General features: G+C 40.2%; 1 pseudogene; it reads left to right on the top strand.

Annotated features, from left to right (window-relative positions):
* The window catches only part of LOC123821798, a 55757-nt pseudogene extending 30616 nt beyond the window's left edge, over positions 1–25141 (top strand).
* Positions 25142–25655: the final 514 nt, after the last annotated feature.

Raw genomic sequence — 25655 nt, 5'->3', positions numbered from 1 at the left:
CCTTCTCACCACAACTGGATGACAGAACCCAAAAACAGAGCCAAACTGAGTCCTAAGACAAGAAATGACTCTCCAAAAAGAGTTGCACAAACAGTATTTCTACCCAGTCCTCAACCTTGAACATCACACATTTCATTAATGCAAAGTCATTTCTGGTTAAACATGTATATATAGATATATGAATACAAATACTTGTGCATATTTGAGGTGGGACCCCCCAAAAAGAATTTATTTATAAAAAATTGTGTTATTCTTACACGTTTAACCTTCAGTCACCTTCAAAGTACTCTCCATTGATGCAATACACCTCACAAGAAGTTTTTTTCCTCTTCTTAAAACAGTTTTTAGACTTGTCGATGTTGGTGCCTTTTAGTGCTTCTGCTGTTTTTTGTTTCACCTCTTCCACATTGGCAAAGCATTTCCCTTTGAGGACTTTTTCATCTGGGGAAAAAAAGAGATACTGGGGGTGAGATTAGGTAAGCAGGGAGGGTGGGGCATGAGGTCACACTGAGTTTGGTCAAAGACCCTGAACACTCAACGTGTGTGGGCAGGTGTGCTCATAAATCACCCATCATGAAATTCACAAACACATTGAAAGAGTCTTCAATAAAAATTCACCAAAGCCGAACATAGTCTCTTACAACAACGCCAGCTGGCACACTGATGCAGATGGGTTCCTAAAACACTCACCTATTGGGGGGAGCCTGGCTTCCCTTGTACTACAGAGGGAAGATAATTCTGGGTTTTGGGGTCCCTCCCCTTACATATGTAGATAAAGATATGCTATCTTCACTGAGATGTTCTAGAATAAATATAGACATTATAACAGTCACATGCTGGCAAAGTCTAAGTACCCAGTCTGCAGAGGAGAGGATGAAACTGATGCAAACAAAGAAATGGAGGCCCCGTGTGGGAACTCTCAAGACAGCTGCCCTCATTTGGGGTAATTTTCCTCTCTCAGGTTTTAATCCTCTGTGAGAACTAGCTGCACTTCCTACTTTGGGCTTGTACAAGATACACTTTTATCATTGTATTAAATTTCTCCTTTTCTTCAAACCAACTTGACTATATTCTGCTACTTACTACCAAACAATCTGAGACTAAGAGATTAATACTAATTTTATAGAGTTAATATTATTACAAATAAAAATATACTCAATATTTTAGTTAGTCTCCTGGCCCCATTACAGTAAAGGTATGATTTCCATTGTGCTTATTAAAATATTGAAAGTAGCTCAGAAACTACAGTTGCCATCTTTACAGACTCCTAGGAACTCCCAGCTGAGAAACACTAAACAAAGGTATGAATAATCAAGTGCTTTTCTCTAAAGGCTTCTAAGCATCTGTTCATTTTAAGAGGGTGCTCTTTAAACTAACCAGCCTTTGCTGAGTAAATGATATAATCAAAGTACTGTCTTAAGTGCCACAGTACATTTAAAGGTAGAAGACATCCTTCTTACCATGGGGGTTAAGATTTTATTGGTATTCTAATGAAAGGATAGGGAATTCCCACACAGGAATGATTATAATGAAGGGTCAATGATGGTGTTATGTATCATGAAAAGTGTAAACACTGAGCAGGTGTGAAGGCAGCAGGTAGATTATTCAGCTCAGTAAGAGTCTACAAGTTCTCATAGTACTGAGTGCATACGGAGAGACTGGTGGTGTCTGCATAGGCAGAGATGTAAGAAGAAGGAGGAAAGACTTACCAGGCAAGAGAAACTACAATGAAGTACAGGGTTTGGAAGTCAGAGGACTTGTTCTGGAAATCGTTGGAATATGGGTTAGCTGTGGCATAAAAATGCCTGAAGATGTGATGTGAAAGACTAGAAAAGAAGGTTTGGACCTGATTGTTGAAGGCCTTGAATCACACACTGAGGTTTCTGAAACTATTCTGTGGTCAATGTGTGTGTGGGGCGGGGGAGGGGTGGTTTGGGAGTGTGGGGAGTGTGAGACTTTAGAGCAGTAAATGGCCTGATGGATTTTGTGTTTGAGAAAAATGCTTCTGGTCACGGGGTGTAGAAAGAATGGGAAGACAAAGAGACTAGAGCTGTGAAACTACCTAGGAAGGTGTTAAAATCCTTCAAGTGAGAGTTAATAAGATGCTATTCCAAGGTAGTTACAGTGAGATCGTAAATAAAGGGATAAAATTAAACTTAGAATTGAGAAGATATGATGAAAAATTATACAGGTATATGAAAAATGACTTATACCTTCTTAACCATGGAGAAAATTTTTGTCTTCTTTAAGAAGTTGCTATTTTCAAGTGTATGATGCTTGTAAAAGTGGACACTTAGACTAGAAGGGAAAGCAAGTTTCCTAAAAACAAGCTAGAAATTCACCTTTTATAGGAAGTAACTTAGAGCCATAGTCTTTGACTGCCTTGAAGAGACTTTTCTAGGCAAGACCAGTCCTAGGTCAGAGCCACACCTAAACTTGAGCCCAAAGTTTGAGCCCAAAAGTTAATAAATGGGCTCTGAGACAGGTCAAGGATGAAAATCTCTACTCATCATTAACCTCAAATGTCAAAAGCTTTTACTGGCAATAAAATAAAATAAGCCAATAGAAGCAGAAAGCTAACAAAAATGACATCAAAGTAGTTCACTTGGCAAGTCAGGTGCTGGGGAACAAGTAGTCCTTGTCAGCCACAAAAAAGACTAAGAGATAAAGCAATGTTCAAAGGGACTCAATGGTGCAATTCTGAAACTAATTCCATAATAACCATGAAACAGCATCTAAAATGGCTGTTTAATGAGCAGCTCAGTGAAAATTGCTGGTAAAGGGCAAGCTTTTAAAGCTTCCCTCAACAACTTGCATGAGATAATTAAACCCTAATAACCCTGCTAAATCATTTATTATATGTAATAAATTAATGCCTCTCTTTCGCATCTAAATTTTTATTTGTTAATATACCACACTTGGTAGAATTGAGAATAATCACTCATATCATTTTCTTTTTTTTAAAAGATTTTATTTATTTATTTTCAGAGAGGGAAGGGAGGGAGAAAGAGAGAGAGAGAAACATCAATGTGCGGTTGCTGGGGGTCATGGCCTGCAACCCAGGCATGTACCCTGACTGGGAATCGAACCTGCAACACTTTGGTTCGCAGCCCATGCTCAATCCACTGAGCTACACTAACCAGGGCTTTCATTTTCTTTATTCTGCGGTTTAGAAGTGGAATCCCAATGATATGGCCAAGTGACAAAATTTCCTATTTTTACCATGTCAAACTCTAACCAAAGTGGGTCCAAGTATTAAGCAGATTTGCTGACTTAGGAATGGATTGCACCAAAAATGAAAGGAAAATGAAGGAATAAAGCACCTGAAGTTCCTCCTTTGTACCAATTTATGCAGTAGCTACACCTGTAGAAACACAGTTGATAAAAATCTGTAACTAAAGTCTGAACTTTGAGACACTGGACCAGGTGCAAACAGAAGTGAGCAAAGGGAAGCCTTTGTTCCCAGAGGGCTCGCAAGAGACCCTGGCGCGAGAAGGACACTGCGGAGGATCAGGGAATAAACCAAAGAGGACTCTCAGTAAGAGCAGCTCAAACATGATTCCTTAAGCTGTTCGTTCCTAAATTACAGTTCTGCCCATTTCTGTTCAGGGGAAATTGGAGTAAATCTGTTTCCATATTTAAGCTGACTCTTTAGTATGATGTATATGGTTCAATATATCATGAAAATACTGACAATTTATGTAAAATTTTCTGTTAAAAAAAACACCCTCCTTTTGTCCTGGCCAGGTGGCTCAGTGTTGGAGTGTCATCCCACACATCGAAGGGTTGTGGGTTTGATCCCCGATCAGGGCATATACGTACATTACAGGTTTGATCTCCAGTTGGGGCACATACGAGAAGCAACCAACGGATGACTCCCTTTCACACCAATGTTTATCTCTCTAAAATCAGTAAACACATCTTCAGGTGAGAATTTAAAAAACCCTCCTTTTCTCCCTGCACCCTAGCCAAATGGTGGTAGGATGTATATCTGAGCCAGGTGTGTCCTAATTAAAAACTGCAGTTAAAATTCTGTGGTCCGAAGTGGGTAAATCAAGTAACTCCCTGGCAGTCATCTCATTGGGCCTCCTATCTAAGTGTGCTACAGTTCGCAGAAGCACCAGCATAATCTCTTGGCATAGATGCCCAAATTTTGTCTTGTTTTCTTTGTTAATTTTGAGACTCTTTCATAATTTTATTCCCCACTACTCTGAGGTGACTGCAGCTAATCCTTAGAAAACCCTTCATTCACTCTCCCAACAAATACTTCCTGAGTTCCTCCAGGGAACTAACAGGCACTCCAAATTTTTTTTTCCCACCCCAACACCAACTCAGCTTACCTAGTCTCTAAGAAGCACAATTTGCATATTCATTTTCTCTTTAAATCTATCACCTATATATTTTCTGCTAATATGTTTGATTTTTTCTTCCTTTGTGCTCAGTGAATTATGCTTCATAAGAAAAGTAAGCAAATGCAGTGGTTAAGAGAATAGACTTTGTAGCCTCATTGCCAGGGCTTGAATTCCAGCTCTAGCTCTTATCAGTTCTATGACCTTGGGTATAGTACTGCACCTTTGGGTTCATTCTCTCACTTGTGCGAGAACAAGAGCAATAGCTCCCACTGACCAGCTGCAGCTGCTGTGAGCATTAAAGAAGATGATTTAGGTGAAGCACTTAGAAGGAAGAGTTCCTAGAATAATAAGCAAGCACTATATAAAATGTCAGCTATTATACAAACTCCACAGTTGAAATGTCTCACATATTTAATGGTAAAGTCAGTGCAGCCCTGACTTTACCCACAGCCCAAGTCTGTGAGGCTCAAGCCCATCAGACCCAACCCCCTTTGAATCACAAATATTCTCTGGCCCCACAATTGCCATCTCAAAATAAAATCCATAGATAACATAACCTACTAATGTTATAACTGACAAGTAATTTATATAATGCCTCAACTATAATAAGCAGAAGATATTAAAATTATAATAGAATAGCATTATTTTACAAGATAAATGCTTGGGCAGACTGCAATGGCATCCTCACCTTAAAGCTGGGGAGGCACTGCCCTGGATGAGAAGACACAATGAAGTGATCACTACATACAATACGTGAAATCACAGGCAACAGCCAGGAAGCACACTAGTACAAGTGTGTTGTGTTGGCAATTCGAATACTGCATGTGGCAGTGCTACTAGCAGTTTTCTAAACTGGAAAGATCCAAACAAAATAGACTTCCATCTCTCTCAAATTACCCAGTAAATGTATTTGTAGAAAATTCAATGTATAGTAAAAACCATGAAAAAAATATTTTGTTTTTAGAAGTAAAATGGAACTGAGGCCCAGACTCAGATAATTATAAACAGTTTCACCTCCATGAATTTGAGGGTAACATTCCAAAGCAGGGCAATATGTATGACAACTCTTTACTGTGAAACACTGTGCCACAACTATTGTGGGATATCTGACCTCCCCAACCCCAGTCTATTGCCTCTCCCACCCCAGTTCATTTCACAACTAAGCCAACCCAGCAAATGTTCCACTAAGAACCAGGGGATGAATGGCAGGGGAGGAGAAAGAGGGAAGATGTTTGCTGGGATAGTTTCACCCCTAAGAGGAGTGAGACTTCGAGAGCATTAACCCAACGATTGAAAGAGGTCTGATGGCAGGAATATCCTAACAATGGAAGAGGAACTAAAATATTTTTCTACACTTCTCTATATTTAAAAATGGGCTTCAACATGAAATACAATGAATATATAATAAAATATTAAGAAAAGAAATAAAGGAGAATTCTCAAAATCCTATGAATCAGAAAACCCCAGATTTTGGAAATACTCCTAGAAATACAGAATTATCTTTTTTGAGCAGATTGCAAGGAGGAAAAAAAGAGGAGAGACATTATAGATTAAAAGATTTAAATGACATACCAACCAGCTGCAATTTGTGAACCTAATGACATAATTAGGTTCACTGACTAGATATTTGATGTTATTACAGAGTTATTGTTAACTTTTTGGCATTATATTGAAATTAGGACTATTTTTAAATGAGCCCTTATCTTCTAGAGATATAAAATAATATATTTATAGATGAAAAAACATATGAGATTTTCTTTAAAATATGGGAGTGAGACAAGAAGGTGGGAACATACCTAAAGCAAGATTAGCTATGAAGTTCATTCTGTTTTTGGATATGTTTTACATATTCCACATTTAATAAATAAAATTGTAAAAATGTGGTTATGGGGAAAGAAAGAACTAAGAAGGATCACAGTCTACTAACATTCTACTTTATGCCATACTTCAGAGGAAAAAAAGACTTTATAGATACAAAAAAGGAGAACCACCCAGAATTCCATCCCAGAGTCAGTTTTATTGTGATTTGAAATGCAGCAACAATATTTCTGTTTGATGTTTTGACCCACTTCCTTTTCCACTTCACAAAGCTTTAATTTTTTGTTTGTTTGTTTGTTTGTTTGTTTGTTTTACAAACCTCAGTAGCATTTCAGGATTCATAAAAGGAGAGAAAAGAGTGTAGAAATGTGTTCCATTCCATGGAGAGACCGACATAAAGCAAAGCCCCTGAAATATGAATGGTGTTCTGCTTGATGTTTTGTCCCTTGGCTACAGCCCTGGGGCACCCACCACGTATGCTCCCTGGCCACCAAAGCTAGGCAGTGCAAAGACATCCCTTGGAGGCTGCCAATAATAATAATAATAATAATAATAATAATAATAAATTTTAAAAACCCTGAGAACTAGACATAAACTGAGGCACTAGACATGGGTGAAAGCCGTCCTCTGGGAGACACTGGCACTCTGGGCACAGCGAGTGAGTGCGGGAAGATGGCACTTACCAGGAAAGAAAGAAAAAAGGGAGAAAAGGAAAAAACACAAGGCCTGGGGAGAGCACAAAGATGGTAGTCAAAATGAGTCTCCTTCCTAAGCAGGCCTCCAGATGCAGGTCAATTCAGACGCCTGCCCCTCAGGGGGATGCTCCAGGACAAGCCCATGAGACCCTCACATACAAAGTCCAGTGCTCCTCCACCGGCTGCTTCTGCGCTGAGCCCTGGGCCGGGTGAGCCACCAGTCAGGCCCTTTAACAGTCCTTTCTCAATTAGTTACGGCTTTGTGGATCTCTTAGAGGCAAGCCCCACTGGTTTTCAAAGCTAGATTTTTTGGGAGGGGTTGTCTCTCAGGTGCAGGTTTTAAAAGTTGGGGGTGTCCGATCTAGGATTCCGACCATTTGCTTTTCAGGAAAAAGCTCAGAGTTTTGAGTTCCCTCCCAACTCATTCACTGCACCTGGGGTGGGGTCAATGAAGAGATTGTGTCCCAGCTTCCTACCTGTTCTAGTCCACTCAATGTGTAGCAGTTGCTCAGCCAGTTTTTAGGTCCTGTTCAGAGAAAGTTGTTCCATATGTAGCAAAAGATTCATTGTGTTTGTAGGAGGAAGTGCGTCAGAACCCTCCATCACCACCTTGAACCAGCACGCTAACTAAAACTGGAGTACCAGACTGGTAAAAGCCAGCCCCATAGGTTTCTACTTATAAAAATCTCCTGTCCTCAAAAATTGCACATCTCCAATTCCTTAACACTGCTGTTCTTGCTCCTACCCAATCCTTTCCTTTCCCCTTCTGATGAAAAACTAAACCAACCATGTGTCATAAGAGCTCTCTCCTCAGTTTGTGGTAGATAGACTGGGATGGGGAAAGCAATCACTGACTTTATGTATATGTGTGTGTGTATAAGTTTTAATCTACACCTAAATATTAATTTATATTTGATGATCCCTAATCAGTCTCATTTCATGGGTGGTTGGTTTTTGAATGATGCTAATCAGAAGCCCATATTCCAGGGGCAGCTACCACAAGTATTTTTAGCTATTTTAATCTTCTACCAGCACTGGTGGGGGAGGGTTGTTAATTAACATAAGAGATATTGGAAATGCCTTTTCATTGGTTAAATGAGAGATATTCAAGACATATAGACTCCCTAGAAATTTCATGAGTACCTTAGCAATTACATGTGTATAAATATGTACACATGTAATTAAGCCCCATAACTTAAAGCCTAGAAGTGACATTCTCTGTTACATTCTGGATTTACCATTAACTGAGAATTCTGTCACTTGATTCCTAGGCTATCTGAATCTTGCCTGTGAAATATTGTCTTTCTCCAATGTATGTTTCATGCAAGGTATTAGGTGTCCAAGAGTGGGAATGTGCTGAGGTGGCAAGAACAGGGCATGTAACTGCATGGGTGCCGCTTGTGAAGTGGTGGAGATGGATGCACAGAATCTGGTGTGAGGCTTGCTTTCTCTGTGACCTGCCTACTGGATGTGGAGGTGGGGTTGGGGGAAGATGTATAGCCCTCACCTGCATCAAAATAATATCGGTTCTCACGTTTGCCAATAAAAACCTGTCCTTTGTGCACAGCCAACTTGGCTCAGATCATTTTGTAACAAATGCGTCTCTGACATTTCCAAGCACTAGACATAAAATGCTTTGTCCTACAGAAACCTCAAGTTTCTTGAGTATTTTAACATGCACACAGGTATGTCCTTTAGTGTGATAGGGACGTCACACTTCTGTGCGGATCAGGGGTCTACAAACCACTGCCAGGAGTCAAACATACCTGCTGGTTGGTTTTGTCTGACCAATGAGCTAAAGATGTTTTTTACAATTTAAAACAGTTGGAAAAACTAGAAGAACATTTTATAATGTGAAAATTATATGAAATTTCTGTCACAGTGTCCCTAAATAAAATTGTATTGGAACACAGCCAGGCCTATTTGCTACGTACTGTCCGTGGCTGCTTTCATGGAATAGTTGCAACAGAGACACCATAACCCTCGAACCTAAATTATTTATTGTAGGTAATGTTCTTCTACCTCTGGTGTGTATATCACAGGTGTTTTCAAAAATCACACAATATTATAAAGTACTGATTTTCAAGTTCCAAATAACTAAGTGAAGAATTATCAAAGGAAATGCAAGCCATCTATAAGTTGGGAGCAGGCTATAAGAGGGCTTTAGGTCCTCCAACTTTAAAATGAGATAGGTGTTTGGCTATCACTCATGCATAAAAATTAATAATCTTCACCAACCCTGGGACCAATACTTGGGCACAGCAACTGACCAAACAGATTATAAACAAGTAATCAAAATGCCTTCCTGATATTCTTTATATGGGCAAAAGGAGAAAATGCCTGAGTAAACTCGTCACTACCATAGTACCTCAATCTGAAATCCACTCCAATCTATTTCTCACCCCTTTTATCCTACATACATATTTATAAATGTTTTCATTCAGTGTAACTATGTATTTTGTGGTTTTTAATATGCCTACAGGGTCAAATGCATTAAGAGGAGAGTAACAGCCATCTTGGGCTCACAGTAAGGAGTCGATGAAAAGTTTTTGATCAGGTCGTTCGGGCGAGAGCACCGATGAAGTGTGCATGCCACGGCCTGCTGTCCAAGTCATTCCGGAGCAATTTGTCAACAAATAGGCCAAGAACTGCCATGAGCTGTTATTTTGAAACAAAAGAGGCAGACACATTTTAATACACTAATCAACAGATTTCTCTGAATACTGCATCTCTTCTATTTATCCTCAGTAACAGTCTCTTTAAGCTAGACACAAACACCCTCTCAAAACCATGCCTGAGGAAGAGGGTTCCCGCTCACTGTAATTGCGCTCATCGCCACCTTAAGGAGGTCATAGAAAAAAGGAAAATTAAGCAGAGGAATTGATATCCACACAAAATAAATCCAGACAGGCAGATTTTTCTAACCTACTGCTCCTGATCTTCACTGGCAAAGGTCATGGTGAGCATTTTTGACCTGCTATAAAAAAGGTGTTAAAACAATATGTATTCACACATGTTGGGAACCGCCCTGACTGGTATCAGAGGCTGAAACCCCCGCCTAGGCTAAGGCTAAGGGAACGCCCTTGGAACCGTAAGCCGGCAAGGAGATAAAAGCTTATCTTCCTGGCAGGAATGCTGCTTCTGCTGCTTTATTCATGACTGAACCCCAAAAGCTTGGTCGGTTAGCCAAAGACGGGTAAGATTCCCCACGGGGGGAACGACCTAAGCCAGGCACGATCACTTTGGGAGGCCCCCCAAAAGAAGGACTTGGGGGGGCTGCAGCAAAAGGGGGTGATGGACCCTCGCTCCTCGGCTTTGACATAGCCTGAGTTCTCAGCGTCTGGGAAAAAATCTCCTTATCTCTTGGTTGACCTAGTTCTCTTGCTCCACCTAAGCCTGAAACAATGACAGGGTGGTGCAGCCCGGTACTGAGAAGTGCAGATTTCCCGGGGTGATCAGGCCTAAGAAAGAACATGTAAATTACTGTGAAACCTTCTTTGTTTAGAATGCTCTCAGTTGAATGAGAAGGGTCTTAGGAGGAAGTTAGTTTGTTCCTCAGTCTTACAGCTCTTTGACCCCAACTCAATAGACCGGCAGAGTTCTTTGTTTTCTATAGTTCCTTACTTCCCCCTAATGAGTACTGTACTTTACCTGAGTTATTATGCAAAATGAGCCCAATAAAAGCAGGTATGGACGGTAAATCAGCGCGCTCCCCACTAGGGGGGGTGGCCATTTCGTCCCTACTTCCCCACAGAAACTAGTCTGTCTCTGTGCATGTGTCGTTTTTTTTCGCGTGTTTATCGTCGAGCCATCCACAGCATTCCGTGGTCACTGCTGGCCGGTGACCCACGCGCAACACACACATGAAAATATCACTTGATTTTCAAGGCTCAGTAATCAAACCATTTTAAATCAAAGTGAAATTCCAAACCAGCCACAAATAAACTCAGCACATTGCTATTAGCAGCTAGGAAAAAATCTATGGATAAACTCAGCCAGACAAAAAACAAGGCTGTTCGCTGGTCTGATTTTTAAATACATGTTTCAGGAATGTGAGGGAACCTGGTCAAAGTTTTTCTTTAACTGTTCTGCCATCTAGCAATGAGTTTTACTACCTGCTAAATAAGCATTGAATGTCCCAGAGAGCAATATCATAGATTCCACTAGGCACAGAAGGGGAACACTGCCATGAATTCAAAACTATCTGCGGGTTGTCCATCCATTTCTTTTGCCAGGGGAATGGAGAGGTTATGGAACCTGTAGCGAACCAGCCATATCAGTCCACCCAGCTCTACCTCTATTTCTCAGAATGCATACCTTGCCTTTGGCTGAAACCCATGGAGGTAGCCAGCTGGTCTCTCAGTCACCTTCCCCAGTCCTGCATAAACTATTCCGCATGGAGACTCTGCATTGGTCTGCAGACTCATAATCACACACTCCCTACCTCTCAAAGCCTGTTCAGAATTCTGCCCTCATTTTGCCTGATGTTTCTATTGGCTTCCTGTGATGGGAAGCAGAAAAATAGTGGTTAAGAGCACAGCTCTGAGATACAGAGTATTGGGTCCAAATTCTGGCCCCCGGGCTTACCAGCTATGTGGCCTTGGATAGGTATTTACTAGCCTGTGCCTGTTTTTTGATCCACGAATAGAGAAAACTATAGTTACCTGCATCATTGGGCTGTTATGAGGTTAAATCAGTAGTTCTCAATCCAACATACTCTTTCTACAGATATGTAGTAGCATCCTTTTAAATGCCCTGACACAAAATTAATAGATAGTGGTATCTACCAGGATATTATTTTTAAAAATAATGCACTCCCTTAACTTTAATATAAAGAAGAAATAAAAGAAAGGTAATGTATAATAAAATAATATGTTTCAATAAGCAAATGCTCAGATGTGGTTATTCTAGAAGATATAATAAATGGCCCCAATGCTGCACATATACTCGGAATCACCATCAGTGCAGCATCTACACCCACCACAAACAGGTCGTGTAGTTAGGGGCAGATACCTAAAATAGTAAAAAACTCCTGGTATGTTCCAGACAAAAAAAAGTATGAACTTCTGATATTCTCTCAATTTAGATGATAGATACACTTTTGGAAATGTCAAAAGTCCAAACTTTACTTCCTGTTTATACATAAAACAAAAGTAGGCTCTAGACTTGAAAAATTATAAAAATAGCAGTTCATCCCTAGGAATGGTCACTAGAAATTAGAGACACTCAAATAAGAATTCAGTGAAGTGAGTTTTTCCCTAAGTGAGGCAGCCCCTCTCGTCACATGAAATCTAGCATCTCTGGCCCTGTCACAAATCACTGTGACAACAAAAACACCCCCACAAAATTCCACAGTGCCCCCAGGGAGTGATAATAATCCCATTGTGGACTACTGAACTAAATGACATGGGAAACACATAGAACTCTGTCTCTCATGTGTTTCGTGCTCAAGTTGTAACTATTTTTGCTCTTTTCACCTTCATGTCGTTACAAGGTGTCCAACCTTCTGGAGTCTCTGGGCCACACTGGACAAAGAAGAGTTGTCTTGGGCCACACATTAAAAGCACTATGACACATAATCACAAAAAAATCTCATAATGTTTTAAATAAATTTATGATTTTGTGTCAGATCACATCCAGAGCCATTCTGGGTTGTATGCAGCCTGCAAGCTGCAGGTTGGACACCCCTGTGAATCCAACCACACTCAAAAACTTGCCTCTACAACACATTCTCATACCACATTGGGTGCTCACAAAACAGACCCTGTTCTACAGTGACCCATTCTCTAGATTAGAGAGAATATGATGGTCAATGTACATGCCTTTAAAAAGCTGGTATTTCTCTTACCATGTATAAATAGGAAAGCAATTAGCAATCTCTCTTCCACCACTCATCAAATGATAGCAAGAGAGGTTAAAAGGGTATACAACTCAGGATAACCATGGCTGGCAGGACTGTTGATGAGTCTTGCTTCATGCTTTAAAAAATCCTAGCCCTGGCTGGCGAAGCTCAGTGGATTGAGCGTGGGCTGCGAACCAAAGTGTTGCAGGTTCGATTCCCAGTCAGGGTACATGCCTGGGTTGCAGGCCATGACCCCCAGCAACCGCACATTGATGTTTCTCTCTCTCTCTCTCTTTCTCCCTCCATTCCCTCCCTAAAAATAAATAAATAAAATCTTAAAAAAAGCAAACATTTAAAAAAATTCTAATAGGAAACTGATCATGGAAAATCATATTGCAAGAAGCTCAAGGAATGAATATATAATATGCCTGATTTGAATTGGAGTTTAAGAACTTTGGAGTACCTATTTTGTCCTTTATCAATTCATGTATTCAGTAAGTATTAATTAGGGTGATAAATTTGTTAACCTAAAATAGGTTAGTGTGATGTATTTTTAGGGACATTGGAGGTCGGCTTCAGTCAGGAAAATGGCCGCTGGGGCAGAGCAGTACTTGACAGTCTGCAGAGGCAGAAAGGCAGAAGCCAGCCAGTGTCCACTGCTGAAGCCAGGCACTCAATGTTGCTCAAAGGAAAATAGGGCTTTGATAATACTATTCTACCCACCTACCTAGCCTCACTTCCTAAGGAACTTTATGACTTTAGAGATTTATGCCTAAATCCATGGCCTGAGCTGTCCTCAGAACCTCATACTTGTCCATTCCACCACCTATACAATAGTACAACTTGGTTGTCTAATGGGAATCTCAAAATTAGTGTACCCACCTTGTGCCTCCAGATGTAATACCTGAGACGTTTAATAAATATTTATTGAATGAACAAACCAATGTTAGACGGTAATAGCTAGAGAAACCAATCTGAAACCTGGTCAAGGGATCTTGGGGGAAAAGAAGAGAAACTTCTGAGCCTACAGAATCCAGTAGCAGCTGGTATGATTAAGGGGGGCCTATCTCCAGGATGGAACATCTTGGCGGGGGTCCAGGGACTTGTGGGACTCAGATCTCTGAAACTGGTTAAGTCTGAGTCTGTGAAGGACCATCTAGACTGTATTTAGCTTCAGGCTCTCATTGAAGAGGGCATCCAGGAAACAGTATTACAAACACATAGGCATGCCCTCTCATGTAGAATTCAGGGGCCAGGTTAACCATTTATTCTGTGTTAGAACAGAACAAACTCCTGTGTAAGAATAACCTTGACCATTCTATCTCTGGAGTCAGCTTTCTATCCAGGCATGTATCTTCATTAGGCTCTTCATAGTTCAGAAAAGGAAGATAATCTTATTTCCAGCTCAGCCAACAGTTATTGCACATGGATTGCTTTTGTCCAATAACACAGAATACCTGCTCTCCAGGTACTTGTCAAGTAGTATAACTTCATACTTTTCTCTGGCTATTATCTATCATCTGATCTTTTATTAAAGCCAAACTTGCAGAGGGTTGTCTAAAAGGATTTGCCTTCCATCCTTCTTGTTAAACCCCACTAAGCTGGATCACTGAAGAACCAGTCCATGTGATCGCTTCATTGAATATCAGTAATTTACTCGGCTGCCCTTGGACATTATGTCTTAAGCATGTAGTAAAGAACATTATAAGGAAGATCCATAGCACACCACATCCTGTTAGCTGTGTAAATATTATTAACGAAGAGTATTTTATGACAGCCCATGGGAGAAGTCTCTCCAGGCTTAGCTGCAAGACCATTCAGGCTTCTCTTGATGCGCTGTCCTGCTTCACCGCATGGACAATGTGAATCATGTAACTGATCAAAATTTCCTTTCGGAGTGACTTCTGGAATGTTTAGAAGTAAATTTTCTTTTTTTAAATTAACTTATTTTAATTTCTTTTTTTACATTATTTTGATCGTATTTTTTCCATTATCATTTATCCCTGTGTACTCTCTTCCACCTCCACACAGCCCCCCCACCACCACAGTCAATACACTACTATCTACATCTATGAGTAAATAAATTTTCCAACCATTTTACATACAATTTTGGTACTAACTTTATTGCAGGTTAATATTCCCCTACAATAATTTTGTATCTCTCTAATCTTCTTGTTTATTTTTATTAATAGTAGATATAAGACATACTTGTGTGTGTGCTCACATATTATATTTTATTTTTAAATTATTTGATATCCATATATAATAAATTATCTTTAATTCATTCAAATGATATTTGTAAACAATTACTTGTTAACTTATCAATTTCTTATGTCAACCCTAATAATTTATTTTAATAGACCTGAGGCCTATATCCCTTCTTTATGTCAATTCACAAGTAAGGGTATCTTAATTTTATAGACAATTGGGAATTTAAAGTCTTAGGCTATAGAGTGGCGTATTCGATTGACCAAATATTTACTGAACACCAACTCTGTGCCAGGCAGTGTTCTGGTATTAACATACACAAAACAAACACAGTTACCGCTCTTATGTAGCATATATGATTGAGGGACAGTTTTTAGGGGGAAATTAACTATTAACAAGCAAACACATAAATCAACAGAATGATTTCCAATCTGAATCCAAATATTTAAGACAATACAGTGGGTTGGTGTGATGATGACTGGGGAGTAACTTCACGGGTCATCAGGGAAGTTCTCTTTAGAGGTGACAGTTAGCTGGATATTTGTATGAAAAGAGAATCATGCAGATGTCTTTAAGAAAAGAGAGCTCCAGATAGAGGAGGAAAGACGTATAAAGTCCCTCTGTGAAAAATAGCTTGATGTGTTCAAGGAATCATAGAAAGTATAATTAGCAAGAGGGAAAGTGGTAAAAGTCAAGGAAATAGGCAGAGACCATATTAAAGATAAGAGCTATTGCCCTGGCTGGCATAGCTCAGTGGATTGAGCGCGGGCTTTGAAACAAAGCATCGCAGGTTCGATTCCCAGTCAGGGCACATGCCTGGGTTTCAGGCCATGGCTCCCAGCAACCACACATTGATGTTTCTCTCTCTCTTTTTCTCCCTCCCTTCCCTCTCTAAAAATAAATAAATAAAAAATCTTTTTTAAAAAAAGATAAGAGCTATCTATGTAAAGAATGTAAAGAATGTGAAAGAAGTTATTGAGTAACTCTTAAAATTGGGTAATAGGGAAGAACTTTCTGAGAAGATGACATTAGGGAGACTGAGCTGATGCAAAGGCCATCACCAAAGAGTTGGAAATTGTTCACAATCTTGACAACCAAAGCAGGGTTAAAGGAGTAGTGGGGGGAGAAGCCTAGTTAGAGTACATCAGAGAGAAATAACAGATATGCCCTGTTTAGAGATAAAAAAACTCAAGATTAAATAAAATTTAGTTTTTCCATAAGTTCAAACAAATTAGAGTGAAAATCTTCCCAGGATTTCATGGTCTGGACATGAAGTTCCTAAAATTCATATGAGAGTACAAGAGGCAAAAATGTCTACAAATACTTTAAAGAATATATGGGAGGATATGCTCTACCATTTGTTATAGAGCTGCAGTAAATAAGATCATGGGCTCTTGATTTGGAATTATACAGATAAACTATTGAAACAATAAAATAACATGATATCCAAGAAGAAGTATAAGACAGGTAGCATTACAAAGCAGTGGAGAAATGATGGGCTATTCATTCAGGATGCTAAGACAGATGTGCAAAAGGTGTGAATACACAATTCAACATGAATAATACAATAGCTGATAAACATATGAAAAAATGCTCTATTTTACTAGACATCAGAGAAATACAAATTAAAATCACAGTGATGCAACTGCTCAAATGCATCAGCTTGGAAAAATTTAAAAGTTTGACAATTTCCTGGTCCATGTGGCTCAGTGGATTGAGAGCCAACCTGCAAACCAAAGGGTCATTGGTTCGATCCCCAGTCAGGGCACATGCCTCGGTTGCAGGCGAGGTCCCCCATTGGGGGCGTGCAAGGTGCAACCACACATTGATGTTTCTTTCCCTCTCTTTCTCCCTCCTTTCCCCTATTTCTAAAAATAAACAAATAAATAAAACCTTTTTAAAAATAAGTTTGACAATTAAAGTGTTGGCATGAATATGAAGAAATAGTAACTTCTCATTTCGTATTACCAGTGAGGATGGAAATGGTATAACATCTATCAGTACAGAATAGAGTATACAGTAGTTATTCAATGGAATACAATACAGAAATAAAATGAATAAATTAATATACTAATATAAATAAATCTCAAGAATATAATGTTGGCTGAAGATATAAGTTGTATAATCATGTATATAATATTTATACAACATTTGAAAACTTGTAAAAATAAATACTATACACCAATTGTGGGTATATACCTGTGGAGTAATATATAAAAACATATAGAGGCATGATGACCACCAAATTCAGGGAATGGTTACCTTTGGGGATGGGAGAAAATGTATTTGAGAAGGGTTTCAGTTATGTCTATAACATTTCCCTTAGAAAAGGTAAAATAAATTTAAAAAGTCATTAAAACTTTATAAAGCTGGACAGAGCTCTGTGTGTTCATACAGATATCCTATATTAGTCCCTAACTATTCTCTGTGTTTGAATTATTTCATAATTCCAAAAGAGAATGAAAATTGAGGAAATAAAAACAATCAATACAGACAACTTGTAGTAGTTTTACTGTGAAGGGACAGAGAAATTGAGTGGTTACTCAAGAGGATCAACATAAGTTTCTTTGTTTAAGATAGAAGATGCTCAAATATTTTGTATGCTGAAGTGAATGATCTAGCAGAAAGAGAGAAACTGATTGAAAAGAGAGTGAGTAAACCACAGGAATGAGGTCCTTAAGTGGTAAAGCAAGACAGGATACTGAGCTTAGTAAAAAGACTCACTGTTCAAAACCAATAACAGCAAAAGAAATTGAAGCAGTAATCAAAACACTCCCAACACACAAAAGCCCTGGACCAGATGGTTTCACAGAAGAATTCTACAAAGCATTTAAGGAAGAGCTAACACCTATCCTTCACAGACTATTTCAAAAAATCCAAAAAGATGGAAGACTCCCAAACTCTTTTTATGGGGCCAAAATCATCTTAATTCTAAAACCAGATAAAGACACAACAAAGAAAGAAAACTACAGGCCAATATCACTGATGAACATTGACCCTAAAATCCTCAACAAGATACTGGCAAACCGCATCCAACAGTACATTAAGAAGATCATACACCATGACCAAGTGGGATTCATTCCAGGTATGCAAGGATGGTACAATATTCGCAAACCAGTAAATGTAATACATCACATAAACAAAAGCAAAGACAAAAACCACATGATCATATCAATAGATGCAGAAAAAGCATTTGATAAGATACAGCACCCCTTTATGATAAAAACACTCAGCAAAGTGGGAATAGAGGGAGCATTCCTTAACATAATAAAGGCCATATATGAGAAACCTACAGCCAACATTATACTCAATGGGCAAAAATTAAAATCTTTTCCATTAAGAACAGGAACAAGACAAGGATGTCCACTTTCACCACTTCTATTCAATATAGTACTGGAAGTTTTAGCCACAGCAATCAGACAAGAAAAAAGAAATTAAAAGGAATCCAAATCAGAAAGGAGGAAACAAAACTGTCACTGTTTGCAGATGACATGATAGTGTACATAGAAAATGCTATAGTCTCCACCAAAAAACTGCTTGACCTAATAAATGAATTTGGCAAAACAGCGGATACAAAGTCAATATCCAGAAATCAAAGGCATTTCTGTACACCAACAATGAAACAGCAGAAGCAGAAATCAAGAAAAAAAATCCCATTTGAAATAGCAAAAAGAAAAATAAAATACCTAGGAATAAACCTAACCAAAGAGGTAAAAGACCTGTATTCAGAAAACTACATAACACTGAGGAGAGAAATCAAGGAAGACACAAACAAATGGAAACATATACCGTGTTCATGGATTGGAAGAATTAATATCATCAAAATGTCCATACTACCAAAAGCAATTTACACATTCAATGCAATACCTATTAAAGTACCAATGGCTTATTTCACAGACATAGAACAAACACTTCAACAATTTATATGGAACCATAAACGACCCCGAATAGCTGCTGCAATTTTGAGAAAGAAGAATAAAGTAGGAGGGATCACAATACCTGACACTAAACTATACTACAAGGCCACTGTAATCAAAACAGCCTGGTACTGGCATAAAAACAGGCACATGGACAAATGGAATAGAACAGAGAGCCTAGAAATAAACCCAAGTCTCTACGGTCAATTAATATTTGACAAAGGAAGCAGCAACATAAAATGGAATAAAAATAGCCTCTTCAACAAATGGTGTTGGGAGAACTGGACAGCTATGTGCAAAAAAAATGAAACTCGAGCACCAACTTACACCTTATACAAAAATAAATTCAAGGTGGATAAAAGACTTAAATATAAAACGTGACACCATTAAAGTCCTAGAAGAGAACCTAGGCAGGAAAATCTCAGATATTTCACACAGAAACTTTTTTACTGACTTGTCTCCTAGAACAAGGGACATAAAGGAAAGAATAAACAAATGGGACCTCATCAAAATAAAAAGCTTTTGCACAGCTAAAGAAAACAGTATCAAAATAAAAAGAGAACCAACTGTATGGGAAAACATATTTGCCAATGATACCTCAGACAAGGGTTTAACCTCCAAAATATATAAAGAACTTACATGACTCCACTTTAAGGAGACAAGCAACCCAATTAAAAAATGGGCAAAGGATTTGAACAGACACTTCTCCAAGGAGGACATACAGAAAATCCAAAGACACGTGAAACGATGCTCAATATCGCTAGCTATCAGAGAGATGCAGATTAAAACCACAATGAGATACCACTTCACATCAGTCAGAATGGCCATCATAAACAAAGCAACAAACAACAAGTGTTGGAGAGTTGTGGAGAAAAGGGGACCCTACTGCACTGCTGGTGGGACTGCAGACTGGTACAACCACTATGGAAAGCAATATGGAACTTCCTCAGAAAACTACAAATGGATCTGCCTTTTGACCCTGCAATTCCACTGCTGGGACTATATCCTAAGAACACCGAAACACCAATACAAAAGAACATTTGCACTCCAATGTTCATAGCAGCACAATTTACAATAGCTAGGTGCTGGAAGCAACCTAGATGCCCATCAGTAAATGAATGGATCAAAAAACTATGGTACATTTACACAGTGGAATTCTATGCAGCAGAAAGAAAGAAAGAAGGAGCTCCTACCCTTTGCAACAGCATGGATGGAGCTGGAAAGCATTATGCTAAGCGAAACAAGCCAGGCAGTGAAAGACAAATACCACATGATATCACCTTTAACAGGAACCTAAACAACAAAACAAAGAAACAAGCAAAATATAACCAAAGACACTGAAATAGGTGACAGACTGACAGTGACCAGAGGGGAGAGAAGAGGGAATTTCAGGGGGGAATGGGTAGGGTTTACAGGAACAAATTTGGAGGACACATGGACAAAAACTAGGGGTGGGGGGTAATGGAGGTAAGAGGGGAGGGTTGGGTGGGTGGGCTGGAATGGGAGTAAGTGGGAGAAAACTGTACTTGAACAATGATTAAAATAAAATTTAAAAAAATTAACAATATAAAACAAATTAGGATAAGAACCAAAAAAAAAAAAAAGACTCACTGTTCACAAGCCAAGACACATCTCTCCTTTGCAGTAAGAAGAAAGGCAGAAGGTAAGCACGTTGGAGGATTTGGTGACGGAAGATAAGGGGAGCTGAAGGACTGCCCACCTGACTATAGCTGTTTTCTTAATAAAACTGGAGGGCAAACGGGGAGAGGCTAGGGAAGAGGCTATCAGCCTGGAAATATTGAGAAGGTGATGAATAGTTTTTCTAAGAGTGAGAAAGGGAATTTTTACAGAAAACTCATAGAAATAAATTCTAACTAACTTAAGCCAATTTGGTTAAGCACAGATAAGCTAATTTTAGTAAATAGTAGTATGCACCACTAGTTGAAAGTGAGTGAGAGTTCGCTACTCCCGTACAATCTTATTACCAGGTTTTAGTAAAAGAAAAAAGCAGGCAAAACTCTACCATACATACAGACCATTAAGTTAACATTTATTAGTAAACAGACCCCAAATAGGCCCTATTCTATAAACCCAATGAAATCCCTTTTTGGTGCTCCAGTCATGCCTTGCATGAAAGGGTACTTTGGGATGACATGACAACATTTCTAGAGGCAAGATTCAGTTAGCCTAATCCAGCAAGCCAACCAGAATCCTCCAGAGATGGCTGAGCACAGGACTCTTGGGGATCAAGTTTCCACCTTTAATCTAACCATTAAAGATAACTTACCAGACCAATGCCAAGGCAGAGGTTTTCTAGAATGTTTTAGTTAATTCACAAATTTTATCTTTCACTAATCTCACTAATGAATGCCCATTTCCAACATTCATTATCTAATTAAAAGAACATTAATTTCACCAGTGAATACCAATCTCTCTCGTTCATTATGCTATTATTTTAAAATCTGGCTTTAATTGGAATTAAAGATTATTGAAGGCTATAGTAGCTATCTCTAGAGATTTTTCTGTTAAATGTTGACCACCCCTTCTCTCCCCCTAGAGTATGTATTTCAGCCTGGCCATTGGCCATATCTAGATTGCAGTTCAAACTCATACAGGCAAACACACATTTAAACACATGTGTACACATGTGTGCCTATGCCAAAATATTTTAAAGTAAGATATGCACATTATCTTACATAAAGTGAGATATGACACTGTTGATTTGCCATTTGTCATTTCAGGTCACAAGCTTCACACAATGTTTCTACTGAGAGGTACTTGGTATGGGGTGCTAGCCTGTAATCAGGGGCTGGACTCAAATCATGATTAGCTTTGAGAAGAGCTTCTTTAGCCTGTAGCCTATCTAAGCTTCAGTTTCCTCACATGCAAAATGAAAATAGCGTCTATCTAATGTGACTATGTGAATAAACTGAGCAATGTCACCCAATGTTTTTTATTATGGTTAGAATGTTTTGGCTCACATCTTTTGGCTGGTATCATTTTGAAAGGTATTGAACTGGTTGAACTGGTAACTCCATTTCATTATCTCTGTGTGCATAGTATCACTTTTAGATTGTAAGCCACTCCAAGGCAAACATCTGTGTGTTTCATGCTCTAAAACTCCTTTGTGGGGCATATAAAGGGACTAAAGGGTAATGGGAAAATAATACAATAAGGTTAAATAATAAATAAATAAATAAAGCAAATACTTACTTTGAGTCCTACAAAACTGAGGCAATTCTGGAAATTTCCTTAAGCTGAGTGCTTATTAGGCAGACAGAGCACCTGCTACTGGGTGTCTTATGCTGGGTAGTATCTCTCTCTCTTTCTCCTGCTTTCGCCCACACCTTGAACTCTGCCACAAATGCAAGTGTCTCCCATGTCTCCTGCTCTGCTTCCAAACTATCCTTTTTAAAAAATGTGCTTTGACCCAGCTAGCCTGTCAAACTAATTCTCTTTCATCTTTCACTGCTAGACTATATAAAAAAGAAGGCTCTCTCCCTGTCTCTTTTCCAGTACCCAATTAGTCTGTAATGCACTGTAAGCTGACTTCCTTCTCCATTATGCTACTGGCATGCTCTCCCAAAGGTCATACATGGATTTCTCCCTATCACAGATCCAACAGCATTTCCTCAACACTCATCTTCTTGATTCTCTTGGCAGCCCTCGACCCACTGACCATTCACTCTTCCTTGCTGGCTGTCTAAGTGCTCATGCAATGAGCACTGGAAGAATTCAGACCCCTAAAATCTTTCAACAGCATTATTTAAAATCAGTGTAGTGTCTATAAAAGTCAAGTCACTCATGAAAATGCAAAATTTATCATGACTTAAGCCCTGGCTGGCGTAGCTCAGTGGATTGAGCACGGGCTGCGAACCAAAGTGTTGCAGGCCCAATCTGCTTGGGTTGCAGGCCATGACCCCCAGCAACCGCACATTGGTGTTTCTCTCTCTCTCTTTCTCCCTCCCTTCCTTCTCTAAAAATAAATAAACAAAATCTTTTAAAAAATTTATCATGACTTTATATAGAAAGGAATACATGTGACTTGCTGACACCAAACATCCCTTATTGATTATCTTAGCAGCCTGTCCTTGTGCTAGTAATTATTTTGAAAACACTGCTGGCAGCCAAGAGCACATGATGAAGTTGGAGGGTGGGGGCGGCGCTACTACTCCCAGGTGGCCATGAGCAGGGCAGTAGCCTGAGTGTCTCTCTAAAGCAAGAGCTCAGGCCAGAGCACCCATTACAGCAGGTTCTCCAGGAGGGCCCACCAACCTTCCATTCCATCAGTCTCCACAGGAACCAGATGAAAATGACCTTAAGGGCCTGCCTTTTTCAGCAGTCACTAAAGCCCAAGGAATCAGCACACATAAACATCACCCCAGGGAGCCCTTCTCCTCCAGCACCCTTGCCTACTCCCCATAGGACGAGGAGAACAGCATGCTCCCATCAGCATCCTGCAAGGCTCTAACTCTGCCATCTCCAGCCACTCTGAGTCCAGCCTGTCCAAGTCTCCTTATATGGGGACTACCCCTTATATGTCCAACAGCTCTACCCCTTATATGTCCAAGGACAAAGAGGAGTCAGAGCCACTGGAGTTTGCTAAGCAGCTGTTTGTGAAGCACTGTTGCCAGCTCTGCTGCACTGTGTTCAGGGACCCTGTGATCACCACATGTGAGCACATGTTCTACCCAAGATGCACCATGATATCACAGAAGTGTTCCATGGAAACACCAAGTTGACAGTCATGGTAAACAACACTGTGGTGGCCAAGCTGATCCGGGAGTCTTCATCCTCTATAGGCACAGCTATCCAGATGGTGGGGGCTGGGAAGCCCACCAGCTTCGGGGTAGACCCTAGAAGCTGCCCTTCCATCACCAATCTCAGCAGCTGGAAGGACCATGATGACAGCTGTGACTACAGATATGTGCAGGAGCAGCCCTAGCTGTCTGCACCTTCTCAAGATGGACCTGGAAACCCACCTCAAAGAGTGCAAGTACATCAAGTGTCTCATTCCAAGTAGTTCACATTCACTGAGAACCAGTGCGCATATGAGAGGTACCTGGAGACATGCCACTTGGACAGCCTGAGTTCCTGCAGTAAACAGTTGACAGCTTCCACAAAATGCATGTGGCACTGGCCCAGAAGGACCAGCAGATTGCTATTCTGTGCTTCATGCTGAGCAAGCTCTCAAAAAGATTGACCATCTGGAGAAGAGCCCTGAGCTCAAATCTGATGTCCTGGACAAAAACCAAAACAAGCTTAGTGAAGACTTCATGGAGTTCCAAGAGTGATGCATCCATGCTGAATGTGGAGCTGTCCCAAACCAATAAACACAGGCATCCCAGGATCCTGTGACCCTCGGCACATTATCAACAGCAAAGGAAACTTTGAGGGCAACCAGGGCTCCATCATCTATTCCATGAGTCACCTGCTTTTCCATGGCTCCTCTGACAAGTACATAAATGTGTGGGATGCCTGTTCCACCTACAAATATCAGAAGATGCTAAAGGACCATAATAACATTTTGCTGATGCCCTATATCCAGAGGCTAAAACTGTACTGTAGCTCAGCAGACTGCACCATCCTCACATGGGACATCCAGAACCTGCAGAAGGTGCACATGATCTGGGTCCAGACAACTGGAGTGCACACTGGTCTTCTTGCACAGCATATTCCTCAGCAGCTCTCTGAGGGCCATCAAAGTCTGGGACATGGTGGGCACTGAGCTGAAGTTGAAAAGAGGCTCACTGATCTCAACAACTGACTGTAGGCCCTGGTGGCTGCCCAAATAGGTATCTGTTTGGGTGGCTTCTGGTACCTGTATGGTGGCTTCTACCAGACAATCAAAATCTGGGACATCCAGATCCTCTACTACATCCATGTCCAGCAGATGTCAGTGGCAATGTCTACTCTGTCATTGTAAGGAATCACACTGTCCGGGGCACCTAGGAGATATTTATCCACTTGTGGGATATCAAGTCCAAGTAGCAGGTGTAGACTGATGGGACGTGTGGCCACCATATGTGCCCTGGCTGTCATCTCCTTTTCAGACCAGACCAAAGTCTTCAGCATGTCCTACAGTCCCTCAGGGTCTGGACTATAAACAACGTGATCTGTGTGCAGCCCCTTCTGCATCACCAGGGCTGTGTGACTGGGCTGGCTATGTCCCAGCGCCAGCTCTTCACAGGGGCTGTGGACAGCACTGTGAAAATTTAGACTTGTCAACAGAGAATTCAGGCCCAGCCTGCCCTAGAGGGAACAGGCCTGCCACACAACTGGCCTGGACCTGCCCTGTGGGTCCGGTGAGCAGGTTCACCCAGCCAGGCAGTGCCCTCCCTACCCTAGGCCCAGCAAGCCTCCTCCACTTGGCCCCATCATTGCTGCTGCCAAAAAAATGCTTAGCCCCACTCACTGAGTGCCAGGTACAGGTCTGTCCTGGCCCACCCTCCTGCCCCACCCCAGATGGACTGTGGCCTCTTTATTTAGCTTTTCTACTATTTTTAGACTGTGTATAGATTTGATTACTTCCTGATTGAAATAAAAGCTGCACAGACTATGAAAACAAATTAAATGCATGCAGATGGACATCTTTAAGATTAAAAGAAAAAGTTACCTGCTCTTCAAGTGTTCAGCTTATAATGATTTGTTTCAGGGAGGGACTAGTTCAATCTTTTAGGTGTACTATATTTATTACCACAGACTTGGAGAGGGGCAAGGAGGGTAGACAGGGAAGAGCACCTTGCTAGCAGCCTTTGGAGAAAGGCTGATCTGCCTTGTCTCGGCAAAAGAATCAGGTCATTCAAGTTCGCCCACACCAGAA

This window comes from Phyllostomus hastatus, unplaced genomic scaffold (assembly GCF_019186645.2).
Source record: "Phyllostomus hastatus isolate PE091 unplaced genomic scaffold, TTU_PhHast_1.1 phas_contig_40, whole genome shotgun sequence".
Lineage (NCBI taxonomy): Eukaryota > Metazoa > Chordata > Mammalia > Chiroptera > Phyllostomidae > Phyllostomus > Phyllostomus hastatus.
The sequence above is the reverse complement of the archived record's forward strand: the minus strand, read 5'-3'. Positions and strand labels throughout refer to the sequence as shown.